Here is a 15,565-nt window from a genome sequence, read left to right as displayed (position 1 = left end):
CTCACTCCACCAAAAGCAGTGTTCCACTATGTCAAGGGGCATGTGCGGCAGCAGGAGCAAACAGAGCACAAGAAGGCACATACCCACTGCATCCCTCTTCTGTCTGTGAGGGGGGAGGCGGTGGAGGAGTGGCTCATGAGACGTGATCATAGAGCAGCCACAGGAAGTAGCAGACAAAGCAGCCAGAGAAAGTATCTGCCCTCCTGATGCCCACCCCAGAGTGCTTCCAGGAGCTCTAAGTGTGAGACAGGCTCCACTCAATGTGGATGTGCTACTTTAGATTAATTTGAACTAATTTTGAGGCTTCCTTGTAGTCAGGACACACTATTTCAAATTGGTTAAATCAGGAGTTCTTAAGTCAAATTTACTAACTTGAAATAATTTCCTAGTGTAGACATAGACTTGGAGTCTTTTTGTTAATTTCAGCAGGATTTAGATTAGGCCATGTAAAAGGAAGAAATCTCTTGAATGGCAAAACAGAGAAAATAATTGATGAGGTGCATAGAAAAAAACCTAAAGAGTTATTTTTGATTTATAATAGGATCTGGCACACACAAAGAGAAGAATGCCTTTTATAGTTATATAGCTAATTAGAGGGCAATGCATATATGAAATACTCCCTCGTGTTAAATATTGTCAGGGGTCTGAAGACAATAATAGAAGAGGTGCCTTAAGATATAATGCATGCTTCCCTTTAAAAGAAGTACCAGGCAAGACACAGAAGTCCATAGTCCTGATAGTGAAGATATGTAGAAATGATTCTATTAATCTAAATTTTATTGCACCAAGTTTGTATGCTTACATTCTAACAAGAAATGTCAGCTTCTGGAAAAAGCAGGTGCAAGGTGTTCATTTTGTTTTCTAGAAATTAAAGGTAAATTTCCCTACTTCCTAGAGTCTAAATGTCATTCTCTTTTCTTTACAGATTTCCTTTTATTTTCATTTTATTTTCCAAGCGCTCCCCCCCCCCATAATTAATGGCAAAAAGAACCCATAGGGAAGCCACACAGTGGGTTTCCAGATGAAAATATCTAGGTACACACAAGAAAGATCATGATACTCACCTCTTAGATTCAAAGATTCTGTCACTTGTCTTCAACATAATGTAAACCTTGCTTTGCAATGCTGGAACCTACCAGATTAAAAGACTGTAAATACATAGGGTACGTCTACACAGCAGGGCTAAAGTTGAAATAAATTATACAACTTCAGATTTTAAATAAATCCCCACTTCATTAAAATAAAAATGGCCTCTGCGCTGTGCCAACAATCAGCTGATCCGGCACAGCGTGGGAGTCTAGACGCAGATCAGCCAACAAGGGAAGCCTTTGTTGACCACTCTTGTTTCACGAGGCATAAGGGTCTAGACATACCCATAGAGTTTTGATTCCTGCAAAAAGGGGTGCATTTGTCAGTAGCTCTCTAGAGAAACAGGATAAAGTTCATACAGCCAGGTAGAAATCTGCAGAGAGAATCTGAAAGCCTACATCTACACCGCAATGATATTTTAATATGCTGGAGTATCTTGAAATAGCTGTCTTGTGTCTTTATAGCAAGCCTGCTATTTCAAGCTCACTATTCCGACATCCCTGTAAACCTCATTCTGCAAGGAGTAAGGGATGTTTCAGAATAGTGCTTTATTTCAAAATTTAGCACTATATAGACAGCATCAAATGACAAAATAAGCTATTTAAATAGCATTGAAATAAGATATGCAATTTGCTCAGCTTAAATTCCATATGAGTATGTCTACACTACCACCCTAGTTCGAACTAGGGTGATAATGTAGGCAACCGGAGTTGCAAATGAAGCCCGGGATTTGAATTTCCTGGGCTTCATTTGCATATTGCCGGGCGCCGCCATTTTTAAATGTCCGCTAGTGCAGACTCCGTGCCGCGCGGCTACACGCGGCACGGACTAGGTAGTTCGGATTAGGCTTCCTATTCCGAACTACTGTTACTCCTCGTGGAGCTAGGGTGGTAGTGTAGACATACCCTCTCTTATTTCGAGTTATGGTACAGTATAGATGCATCCAAAGAGTCCTGGTGTAGTTCAGTAGTAAAAATGAGTTTGTTGCAAGGATTTGATGGAGAGAGTGAGATTTCATGATATGCTAAAACAGACAATAGGGAAGGGGGACCTCAAATCTACTTGGTTGCTAGTATGTTTGGACTAAATATTGTTTTCAAAATGAAGTCTTCTCTTCACCGAGAGCACCAAGAGGCTCTTTCGAAAGAGAGCGTCTAGACTGCACGTTGAACTTTCGAAAAAGCGGCTTGCTTTTTCGAAAGAAAGCATCCAGTGAGTCTGGATGCTCTCTTTCGAAGAAGCCCTATTTACATTGAAGAACGCCTTCTTTCGAAAGAGGAACAAAATGCAATGATTTTACATTAAAAATGTCAGTCCTGACATTTCACATGCTTCAATTCAAATGTTCTATTTGAATTTTCAATGTTTATTTTTTTCCAAATTGAACTTTTTTACATAAAATCCTAGTCAAATGAGGCACTCTCCTATGTCAACATATTTTGAATTTCATTGTCAATATAATATACAATTTTAGTTGATTTTTAATTCTTGCAAAGTCTGATATATGCAATTTGGAAACGGGAGTCCCTCACAGAGAACTAATACCAGCTATGTTTTCCAGCTTTATGCAAAAGTACTTTAACACCTTCTTTGTAGAGCTATACTTTGGAAAACAACAATTAGTTGATCTGAAAAACAGATTTTTAAAAAGATGATCTTTTATGAAGACTGGAGAGCAGGGGTACATTTGCTGCATTGGTATTAGAACTCAATTATCAAAGCACAGTTAAGTGGTATGGGATTCAAAGTACAGGAGACCCAGGTAATGCACATTTAAATTTAGATTGATAAAGTAACTTCCAGCTGCTCTTCTGGGGTTTAATTTTCATATCAATCAAATTCAAAACCAGCAAATTTCTTAACAAGATATTTTTGGAATCTCTCATACCTGATGTTGGATTTTCTGCAAACACTATTGGGAAGGCAAATGGTAGGGCTGAGCTAGAAAAGAGAATGTATCCGTAAGAGATTACTTCATACTATTTTAAAAAGAACTACTAAGAAACTGCTTGATATTCTTTTTTTTTCCTCTTCCTGACAAACTTGGCAGCTTCATATAAATTCACACCCAAAGTGAATAAACTATTCAGGCCCATACAGTTGCTTTGCCTGTGGTGAATTTCTGCAGGGTATTTCCTTTCTTAGCGTGTACTGTAGGTGAACTGTGGCAAACATTCTAAACTCCTGAGTTAAGAAGCAATAAAATCTTTTTATTGCCTCCTGTTAAAACAAGTATTCTCAAAGATAGCACAGTTTGGGTGCTACACTAATAAATAATAACAGTTAAAATAAGGATTTTAATAAAAATCAGTTTTTATACTAAAAGTTATGAATTGCAAATACTGACAATATTGCTCCATCCTAAAAATTCTTCTTATAGAAAATATTACTTCATGTTTTGAATTGAATTATATATGAAAATAATTGTTAACATGAAAAAGTAGACAACTATACTTGAATAAATAAATTCATAGTGCCATTAAGTTATGATGCTTGAGAAGGGTGATCTGTTAGTTTATCAGATATGTGTTCTGTGCTAAGCAAATGCTAAGGTGTTCAATGGACTTGAAATAACTCATAAGAGTGTTGAGTTAAATGAATCCAATATTATATCTTTTTTTGTGTGTAAAGGTCTTTTTCTGAGTTCCAATCAAAATGCAACCATTTGCTGTTAGTGGATACTTTGTCTCAAATAAAAATATAGCAATGTCAATAAAAATGTGAAAAGTATGATGTCTTGGACAAGAACAAAATGAAAAAGGGGTGGAGGAAAAACTCAGGGGAGAAAAAAGAAGAAACAGTAAATGAACACACATAAAATTGCGTAAAACCTTTGGAAAACGAATCCTGCATTTTACAAGAGCTGGTCTTCCAAAACATATCGTTCAGTGGAGAATACAGTGCATGGGCTCTTAAAAAGCTTTTAGTACTACCTATGCAAGTTGAGCTGAAGACTTTTCTGTTTGATGCTGAAGCTATGGCAAAGCAATTTGCTTTGTGGAATAAAAAGGAATCAGGACTTGACTTTAGCAAGGCTTTTGATACGGTCTCCCACGATATTCTTGCCAGCAAGTTAAGGGAATGCGGATTGGATAAATGGACGGTAAGATGGATAGAAAGATGGCTAGAAGGCCGGGCCCAGCGGGTAGTGATCAACGGTTCGATGTCAGGATGGCGGTCGGTTTCTAGTGGAGTGCCCCAAGGTTCTGTTCTAGGACCGGTTTTGTTCAATATCTTTATTAATGACCTGGATGAGGGGATAGATTGCACCCTCAGCAAGTTTGCAGATGACACTAAGCTAGGGGGAGAGGTAGATACGCTTAAGGGCAGAGATAGGGTCCAGAGTGACTTAGACAAATTGGAGGATTGGGCCACTAGAAATCTCATGAGATTCAACAAAGACAAGTGTAGAGTCCTGCACTTGGGACGGAAGAATCCCAAGCATAGTTACAGGCTGGGGACCAACCAGTTAAGTAGTAGTTCTGCAGAAAAGGACCTGGGGGTTACAGTGGATGAGAAGCTAGATATGAGTCAACAGTGTGCCCTTGTAGCCAAGAAGGCTAATGGCATATTAGGATGCATTAAGAGGAGCATTGCCAGCAGATCCAGAGATGTCATTATCCCCCTTTATTCGGCTTTGGTGAGGCCACATCTGGAGTACTGTGTCCAGTTCTGGGCCCCCCACTACAAAAAGGATGCGGACGCATTGGAGAGGGTCCAGCGGAGGGCAACCAAAATGATTAGGGGTCTGGAGCATATGACCTACGAGGAGAGGCTGAGGGACTTGGGTCTGTTTAGTCTGCAGAAGCGAAGAGTGAGGGGGGACTTGATAGCAGCCTTCAACTTCCTGAAGGGAGGTTCCAAAGAGGATGGAGAGAGGCTGTTCTCAGTAGTGACAGATGGCAGAACAAGGAGCAATGGTCTCAAGTTGTGGTGGGAGAGGTCCAGATTGGATATTAGGAAAAACTATTTTACTAGGAGGGTAGTGAAGCATTGGAATGGGTTACCTAGGGAAGTAGTGGAGTCTCCATCCCTAGAGGTGTTTAAGTCTCGGCTTGACAAAGCCCTGGCCGGGTTGATTTAGATGGGATTGGTCCTGCCTAGAGTGGAGGGCTGGACTTGACGACCTTCTGAGGTCTCTTCCAGTTCTGATTCTATGATAAGGGGATGGTTGGATAAAATAACATGATCTTGGTAACTAATTGACCATTCATTTCCAGTTGGAAATAGGTCAATGGAGGGATGATAGGAGTTGCTATAGGGAACTTTCTGGGTGTCTGGCTGGTGAGTCTTGCCCACATGCTCAGGGTTTAGCTGATCGCCATATTTGGGGTCAGGAAGGAATTTTCCTCCAGGGTAGATTGGCAGAGGCCCTGGAGGTTTTTCGCCTTCCTCTGTAGCATTGGGCACAGATCACAGCTGAAGGACTCTCTGCATGTTGGGGCCTTCAAAGTATTGGAAGGCTTCAATATCTGAGACATAGGTGAGAGGATTATTCTAAGAGGGGTGGGCGAGATTCTGTGGCCTGCACTGTGCAGGGGGTCAGACTAGATGATCATAATGGTCCCTTCTGACCTTAAAGTCTATGAGTCTATGAGGAGGACCCAGATTCAGAAATCCAATTTCATCTCCAGACAGCCACAGAACTGTATACCTTCCATTTTAATGACTGACAGATTCTATTTCCTCTTCACTAGCATCATTGATGAGACACAATTCCCTGCATACTGAAGAATGATTATTAAAAGGAGTAGTGCTGCCTTTTTTGTTGTTATTTGTTTGTTTATTAGGTTTGGTTGCACCATCTTGGTAACAGATAAACATATAAATATTTATACTTCCCCTTAATTTAGGCAAAATATGATTGTAATCTAAGTCATTTTGATGGACCTATCTCCTCTTGCTGCTACACTGTACTCTATTAGTCAAGTATGTGTTGACTAAGCACTACTAGAAAGTAAAATACTTTGCATGTTAAGACTAAAGACTATTTAAACCTCCCATGAACTTTTATATCAATACATACCACATTCTACAGATAAACTTTTTTTTTTTCATTTTTGTCTTAATCTCCTAGATGATGAACATGCACTTCTTGGTACGCTGATGTCACTTTGTATTCAGTGGATTTACTTTAGTGCTACACTAGTTTAAGTGAAGGGCCAGAATTTGGTTCTTCCCTGCATGTCCTCTCTCTACATAATGATGAGAAAAAACTCTTATCTGAAACAAACAGACAGAAATCTCCTAGGCTTTTATTAAAAGCCTAGAAGATTTGGCAAAGCATGAGGAATATTTTACAACCTAAAAACGTGACATTGGAGCATGCCAATAGTGGAGGCTATATTCTCAAAGCTTCTGAACTGGTATGTATGTATGTATAGTATTGTTTGCATGCATGTTTTCTTTTTATTATACTCCATTTGCATGCTCAAACAGACATTGGCATGTACAGTGACAGAGCTAGTGTGTGGAAATGAACACTCACATAAGATTGTTTGACAATGTAAACCTAGATATCTCATTTTAATATTACTAATAGATTCCAAAGCCAAAGAGAACCATTTTCTATATAATCTGACCACTTTGTTCCTATGGGTATATATTTACATTTAGCCATATTAAAATCCATATTGTTTGCTCGTGTCAAGCTCACCGAGTGATTCAGGTCCTTCTGTCAATGAGCTGTCACTTCATTATTTCCCACTTTCCCAGTTTTTGTGTCTTCTGCAAACTTTATCAGTGATAGTTCTATGTTTTCTTCTAGGTCTTTGGTGAAAAAAATTGTTATCTAGAGTAGAGTCAAGAACTAATTCCTGCAGGATCTCACTAGAAACTCATGTCCTCACTGATGAATCATCATTTACAATTAAAGTTTTTAATCGGTTTAATATGTGCCATGTTAATTTTCTATTGTAGTAGCTTTTTAATGTTGTGTGGATGTAATCTCATCAGATTTATTTAACAAGATCTCTTTTTCATAAATCCATGTTGATTGGGATTAATTACATTACTCCCCGTTAATTCTTCATTAATTGAATCCTATATCAGCCACTCCATTATGTTGTCCATAATATAGCCTTTCACTTCTCTCTCAAATTATTTCTAGATTTACATAGTGACAAATTGCTTTTTAGAGGTGACTAGAAAATATCATACTTAAATATGACAACTGTGCGAATCAGTCCAAAAGCTCTTGTTTTTCTGATATTATAGCTAACAATTTATCTACTTGTTTCAGTTTATCTGCAACCAGGAAAAAATTGATGTATATAACTGTGTTTTACTTGACATGCAGTCCTTAGCTTTTTCTCATAGAAAATGTCTTCTGCCTTCCTCCTGTAAAATGTATGATATAATCAATTAAATTGCTATATCAGGGGAAGAGTTTCTGCTCCACTTTGCTCTCTTTTATGGCATGGAAGTGATGAAAGCACGTACAGACTAGCTTTATATCCCTTTCTGAAGATTCTCCAGAGGGATAGAATCCTCACTGAGCATAGAGATAATATAGCCAGTTCATATGCCATCATCTTATAGATCCCTGGTGCAAGAGAAATGCTGGAACACATTGGAGGTGAAAAGTTGGCTTGGTGTGCTTCAGTTATGCTCACATGGGATGCTCCCATAGACCTGGTCTGCACTAAACACGGCAGAGCAGCTTAAGGTAGCTATCCATGTATGTAAAACAAATAGTTGGATTCTATTTACCTTAAACCGAGCTGCTGTAGCATCTACAATTCCTCCCATCGGCTTTCCTTATTCCTCGCAGAATGAGGTGTACAGGATAGTGGTGTAGGCTGCCCTCAGCATTCACTTTGGGGATCTACACTAGACCATTAAATCGAACAATAGAAGATTGACCTCTGGAGGGTTGATCTTCTCCATGGCGTAGACATACCCATGAGGCGCTATCTATCAGATATTACAGTAGCACACTGTATGGACCCATGTCCAAGGTGAAGAAGAGAATGAGTGAGAAATGAACAGATCTCTGAACACCTGCACTCACTGCTTTTTGTACCCAGCAGATTATCTTGTCTCAGACATTTAATGTCAGTAATGTATACTGCATATCGTATCATACCATATACACCGTTCTGGAATCTGAAATTTAGATAAGACGCTTGTATTTCAAATGTTATGGGTACTAGTACAATGTCACTTGCATTTTTAATTACCTAGCGCACATATTAAATATCAAATCTTTTTAGCTGCAATAGAGAGACTAAGAGAGCTCATGGACCTAAATATAGAGGACACTTGGCATTTCTTTGTTAAAGGTGTTAAATATCTGGAATTTGCATCTCAAGAAAAGGGTAAAAATGAGTAGAGAAGGATTCCAGACCTAACTGAATAAATACCAACCTCAATAAGGACATTAGGAATAAACAGAGCCAACAAGGAATAAGAAGATTTCATTGATCGGCTAAGAAAGTCATGTGTTAGAAAGCAGAAAGTGTAGCGTTAAAGTGAGAATTGCTAAAAGTCAAGGTGAGCTACACTTTGTAAAGGAAATTAAAACAAATAGCAAAAGAGTCTTTGGTCATATATATAAACAGAGGACAAGAAAAAGAAGTGGAGGGTGCTATGGTGTGAGGAGGAAGTAGAGGTTAAGCATAATCTAGGTATGATCCCAAATCTACATTAATATGTTGCCTGACTTTATCCGAAGTATTGAAAGAAATAACAAAGATGTGGAGGGCAGTGACAAATGGGATAAAATGCAATATGAGTTTATCACAAAGAAGATTCTCTCAGGCTAACAAGAATTTTAGTAAGGCATTTGATATGGTACCACATGGATATTATTAATGGAGAAGCTGCAGAAAATATCAATTATAAAATAACTGAAAATTGGGAAGAAACTGGTTAAAGAGGAAATGAAAATAGTCTACGGTGAAAGGGAAACTGCCAGTCTGGGGGATGCAGGTTACTATTTAAGTTCCTCAGGGCTTGATTTTTAGCTCACTCTTACATGAGAATCTTTAGATCATTTTTATTTAGTATTTTCATTAATGATCTTGGCACACAAATAGACTTGTGATAATGAAATGTGTTGACATACAGTTGGGAGGCATTGTCACTACATAAGAGGAACAGAAATATACACAAGTAAAATGAGATGACCCTGAGGACTGAAACAATAAAAATGGGTTGAACTTTAGTAGTACAAAAAGCAAGGCCATATACATAAGTACTAATAACAAAAATGTCTGCTAAACTGAGGGCTGATCTGTTGAAAATAATAAATGAGGGAAAAGACAAATCTATGTTAAGTGATCACACAAAATAACTACGAGCTAACAATGAGTTCATCTTGAATACTGTGTTTACTTCCACAAAAGATGAATTCAGCCTGGAACATGTGCAGGGAAGGACTACTGGGAAGTCTTATCTTATGAGAAGAGCCTAAGACCTTGGAGTGTGTAGCCTAGGAAAATGAAAGGAAAGGTTGTGTGAGAATATGCACATTATAAATAAATGATAGGGTTCTGTGTGTGGTGGAGGAAGGAAGGAATGAGGGTTAAACACCAGGGAGAGAGAGCAAAGCCACTTAAGCACATCAGTAGTGCTGACACATGAACAAATGGATAAAAACTGGCCATGAATATATTTAGGCTAGACATTGTAATAAGGTATCTAATCACCAGAGGAATGAAGTTCTGGAACAGTCTTTCAATAGGAGTAGTGGGAGTAAGAATCCTTAATACTTTGAGACGGAGGTTGATATATTTATGAATGGTATTATAAGACATAGTTGTCTCCGGTAGCAGATTATTGGACTCACTGAGGGTATGTCTACACTGCCACCCTAGTTCGACTTAGGGTGGCTAATGTAGGCAATCGAAGTTGCAAATGAAGCCAGGATTTAAATATCCCGGGCTTCATTTGCATCTTGCCGGGAGCCGCCATTTTTAAATCCCCGTTAGTGCGGACTCCGTGCCCGCAGCTACACGCGGCACAGAGTAGGTAGTTCGAATTAGAAACTCGTGGAGGAGTAACCGTAGTTTGAATTAGAAATCCTAATTCGAACTACCTACTCTGTGCCGCGTGTAGCCGCAGACACGGAGTCCTCACTAACGGGGATTTAAAAATGGCTGCGCCCGGTAAGATGCATATGAAGCCCGGGATATTTAAATCCCGGGCTTCATTTGCAACTTCGATTGCCTACATTAGCCACCCTAGTTTGAACTAGGGTAGCAGTGTAGACATACCCTGATTTAGGAGACCCCACCATTAGGGTCTTATATTCCTATTCTGTCTGATAGCTGTATTCCCACCAAAGTCAAAGATAACCTCCTTAATGATTAAATATATTTATTTGAAGTTGTATGTGAAATCAAATACACTCAATCTAGTAATTTTTCAGGTCTGTGCAACGTCAGAATATTGGTAAAGTTTGCTGTAGATTTGAAATAGGCTGTGTTTCAACTGAACAAATGTTCAATTTTAAATGACTTCTGTAACTCTGTTCTTTTTCATAATTTTTGTTTTTTGTTTTTTTCATTCTTCCTGAAAGCTGACAATTTCCTACCTCTACTTTAGCTGTAACAAATCTTCTCTGCAGGTAGTCTCCATTTGAAAGCTCACTGTGGTTTCTCTGTTCCATCTATTGGCTTCACAGTAGGTGAGCTTGGAGTTTCTACTTTCTTCTTTCTTGAAGCTGATTGCTACTACTGATTACATTGATAAACTCTTACTGGCTCATCTCTGTTTGGTGCTGGTAATGTGTTAGAAACATTTCATAGTACCTGATTGGTTTTTTTATTATTCCATTTTCAGATCTTGTATTTTGCCTGTGGAATAGTAGGGATATCAAAATAAGCACTAAAATTAAATATGTATCAAGCAGTTGTGCTTTCAACATTTCTATATGGTTGTGAGTGTAGGCCTGGCTTGACATAAGTAACTTGTCCCATTTTTTAGTGTGTGTGAGGGGGAAGGTGAATGGAAAGTTAAGTCGTAAACACAGTCTTAACAAGTAATATGCGGGAGTCTAGTTGTCTGTCCTACCTCAATCAGTAGGAACATTCAGGTGCTAGGGTCAATAAACAAGATTAACCTAGAATGTAAAGATCAAGTTCTTCATGAACAGCACATGGACTGAGCATGCTGAGCAGAGATTAAAGCCAGTAAAATAACCAAGCCAATACTAAAACACATGTGATGCAATGTCATGTGTTCATGTACATAAAGGAAAAGGTTTCCTGGGTAATTTTGGATAAATGGTATACTCTTATATCTACCCTCTGCAGCCTATAGGGCTAACCTGTTTGCTTGACTAAAGATATATGAATGTATTATTTCCTTGTGGTTTTGATGGTAGGTTTATATCGGCAGTTTGGCTGTAACACAAGAGACTTACAGGCCATGTCCTGTATGTTGAGCTAAGGCAAAGTAAATATTTTTGACTGGGACCTTTTACCCAGATAGCACAATTAGCTCACGTATGTTCGGTACTTTTCCCTTAGACTGATTGTGGTAAGATAGAGTGACTTTCCATGGTAGAGGGGCTTCCAAGAATACCCTCAGATTTAGCCTGTACATCATTACTTAGAAAAACCTGAAACAAGACCAGACTGATTAACTAGATAGGACAGAAATAATAAATGTGATAGACAACCACAAGACGCCCATGGAGTAACAAACTGACAATTACGATAATCATTGAGATCAATGATATCCTGACCTATTTTAAAAAGACACTTCACCATTAGTAAGGTAACGAAATACAAATAAAGAGAAAAGGAAACATTCCCTACTGAATATGCATCCAACATAACAACGTCAGCATAACATACTATAAAAGTGGCATACCAGTCTAGGGGTGGTAGGAGAAGGAGATGTAGTCATTGGGAGATGCCAGAATGCTAGCTTCTGATGATGATGGTAAAGGCGAAGGTGATGAGGAAGATGATGGCTATCATCTCAGGTTGTTCTAGAAGGAATGGTGTGAGTATATGATATGAAAATATAGATGTGCATTCCCTATTTATCTTGTAAAATTGGGGTGTTTATATCTGTGCTAAATATATTAATAAACTATATTTACAATTATAGAAGAGTTCCTGTAGTGTGAGTGTTGCATCTGCGCACATCAGGGTTCCCAATGACTGAATAATCGAATACTGGGCTTGATCCTGGGACAAAGAACCTGTCAATCCTAAAGATGGTAACTGAAGTTTATAAGCAATCTTAGATCACCGCTACACTTGAGTCTGACCGGCTTAGTAATAGCTTTGCTGTATATGGAATAAAGGAAATGAGTGATGAAATGTGGAGTCAAAATGAGTTTTTTTGGATCCCAGAGAACTGAATGAAATTTTCTCCAAGAACTTGACAAGATGTTCTGGATAAGCTGAGTGGAAAAGGTCTGAGAGGGAATCCCAACAGTGAGTCATGGGCAAAGTATTGCGGACGTGTGATCAGTTCCATGTGGTCTGACTTTGCAGAGTCAAATGGTGGGATACGATTCCCCATATAAAAATCGTTAATCATGATCAGATGTATGACATTCAAAGCACATTTACAAAAGCTCAGATATGTTGGTCTGATTATTTCATTCATATGTCCAACCTGAGAAAGCTCAAGATGATATTTTATGGTCAGTTAAAGAAAGGTACCTTTCTTATGGTTCTGTTAGTGGCCAGTTCAAGTGTTGCCAAATCTGAAAGCATGTCAGGCTAACCCCATCAGTAGGGAAGGAATAAGAGCAAGGTGGTGGCAGATTTGCCATGTCACTGTTAACTGCTTTGACTCAAGGTGCACTAATACCTTAGGTGAAAAGAGTGAGTAATGCACGGCAAGGATACAACATCCTGCAATGAAGTTGTATGTGTCTGTCTCACATGTAACCATATTTGTGGTTCTTTCATTGGTCTGACCTCACAAATATGCCTTTATCTTCATTGTTTGATAAATCCATGTATGTCAATATTTACATAAGATTCCATCAACATCATTACATATCTGTTCTATTTATTCTGGTTGGCCATTTTCTAAGCTAATGAAACACTCCATTGGAAATAATAGGAGTTTTGCCATGTGGTTTTTAATGATCATTCAGTATTTTTGTGCTGTGTCACAGATTGCTTTATGCTCTGTCTGGTTCCAACTGGCTGTTTATAATAACAAGGTCTTCACAGCCCTTAATGCAGTCGGTGGTGTTGGGGATTGCACCCTTGAGACCAAGTCAAAAGGGAACCAGCAGAGACAGCCCCAGCTCCTGCACAGGGCTATGGGTGGGAGAACCACAGGACTACCCAGGACCCCGCTTTAGTTGGTTAACCAGTTAAATGTTAGGCTGACCTAATGTTTATTCAGTTAACTGGAATTTTACATCCCTAACACACACAATTCTTTTAAAGCTATACATTTATTTTAGTAACTCTCTATAGAAGGAAACACATGCACCTTTTACTGCTGGATTCTATCATGTTGGCTATCATTTCTACATTTATCATACCACATTTCATTTTTATTTCCCTAATTAAGACACACCAAACTAGATCTTAATTAGTATAACAGTGTAGCTTCTTTGAAGCCAATGGGACTCCACTGCCTTAAATCAGCTAGGCATCTCTCCCCTTCTATTTTCTTTTCTAAACTTCAGATCCATCTCTCTTGTGAGTCCAATACCTTCTCAACTTTACATCATACTTTGTTTTTCTGTTTGTTCCACACGCTGTCATCTTTAAATACTCTAAACTACTGACTACATTTTCACCATTTTGTGTACTTACCACACCTTCTAAAATGAGCATACAATACAAAAGACTGAAGTATTACCAAAACACACTTAAAAGTGACAAACATTGAAGAAGTTGGTATCCACCAACTTCAAATGATTTCTTTCTTTTCGGGTAGTATGTGAAAGCCTTTTCTCTTTGAAAATACGGATGGCAAGAAGAAGAATGAATATTTTTTCTTTTAATAAAGAGCTCACTAAAATTGAGTTTAAAAAGTTGTGCATATAAGAAGCAAACTGTCTGGGCAAATAGCAAAATATTAAAATGATGATAAATTATCTATATGTCTTGCCTACCTATGTAATTAAATTGTTTGCTCTTACAGCAGTTCTTAGGAAATCTGGGCATAGTAGTTTTTCAGAAAAATGCTTCAACATGCAAAGTGCTAATCACTAGAATTGAGTGTATTTTTATCAGAGAGTAGTAAATTTGCCACACAAATGTATTTATGGATTTAGTCAAATGTTGCAAAAAGTTTCAGCTGACAAAATGGAAAAACATAGAAAAGCGGTTTCCAAGTGTTTTGGCTCAACCATCTTGAAAAGCCTCAACTTTTATTTTTGAGCTTCAGGGGGTAGCCGAGTTAGTCTGTTACAGAAAAAAACAGCAAGCAAATGGTCTGGTAGCACTTTATAGACAAACAAAGCATGTAGGGTATGTCTACACTACCCTCCTAGTTCAAACTAGGAGGGTAATGTAGGCATACCGCACTTGCAAATGAAGCCCAGGATTTGAATTTCCCGGGCTTCATTTGCATAAGCGGGGCGCTGCCATTTTTAAAACCCCGCTGGTTCGAACCCCATGCAGCACGGCTAAACGGGGCACAAACTAGGTAGTTCGAACTAGGCTTCCTAGTTTGAACTACCATTACTCCTCATTTCACGAGGAGTAACGGTAGTTCGAACTAGGCTTCCTCGTGAAATGAGGAGTAACGGTACTTTGAACTAGGAAGCCTAGTTTGAACTACCTAGTTCGTGCCCCGTGTAGCCGCGCTGCATGGGGTTCGAACCAGCGGGGTTTTAAAAATGGCGGCGCCCTGCTTATGCAAATGAAGCCCGGGAAATTCAAATCCCGGGCTTCATTTGCAAGTGCGGTATGCCTACATTACCCCACTAGTTCGAACTAGCGGGGTAGTGTAGACATACCCGTAGATGGCATCATGAGCTTTCGTGGGCACAGCCCACTTCTTCAGATGACTGGGAGTTATATTTTTGAAACAGTGTTTAATTTAGCATTTCACTTTAAAAAGCCATGAAACCAACTAAGAGGGGAGGGGAACCCAAATCAGTTTCTGTTTGAAACAAAATATGTTTTTTCTTTTCTTGGTTCAGCCCTCAAAGTGTAAATTTAGTTATTAATTCAGTTCTTCTGGCACTCTTGACTTTCCCAGGTGCTGTCTTGCCTTTTCTAAGAGGTTATCCTTAGATAAGTCATCTGATCATAGCTTTATAATCCCTCTGGAACATTTGCCATCTTCTTTGCAATGTCATGGTAGGGTACAGTTGTCATTTTGGCATCAGTCTTAAGTATGTATTGAAGAGTTCGGTCTTGCATTTGTTTCACGCTGAAGTTCAGTTAGTGATTCTTATGTATGAAAGTAAAACAGACACAATGGTCCACATTATCCCCCACCTTGTAAGTCCTTACGTTTGCATGAAAAGAAGGAGGGAACCTGAGATGCAATCCATGAGTTTCACAAAGTCCCGAGGAATGCAAAATGTGAG

The sequence above is a fragment of the Pelodiscus sinensis genome, chromosome 1 (genome assembly GCF_049634645.1).
Source record: "Pelodiscus sinensis isolate JC-2024 chromosome 1, ASM4963464v1, whole genome shotgun sequence".
Lineage (NCBI taxonomy): Eukaryota > Metazoa > Chordata > Testudines > Trionychidae > Pelodiscus > Pelodiscus sinensis.
The sequence above is the reverse complement of the archived record's forward strand: the minus strand, read 5'-3'. Positions refer to the sequence as shown.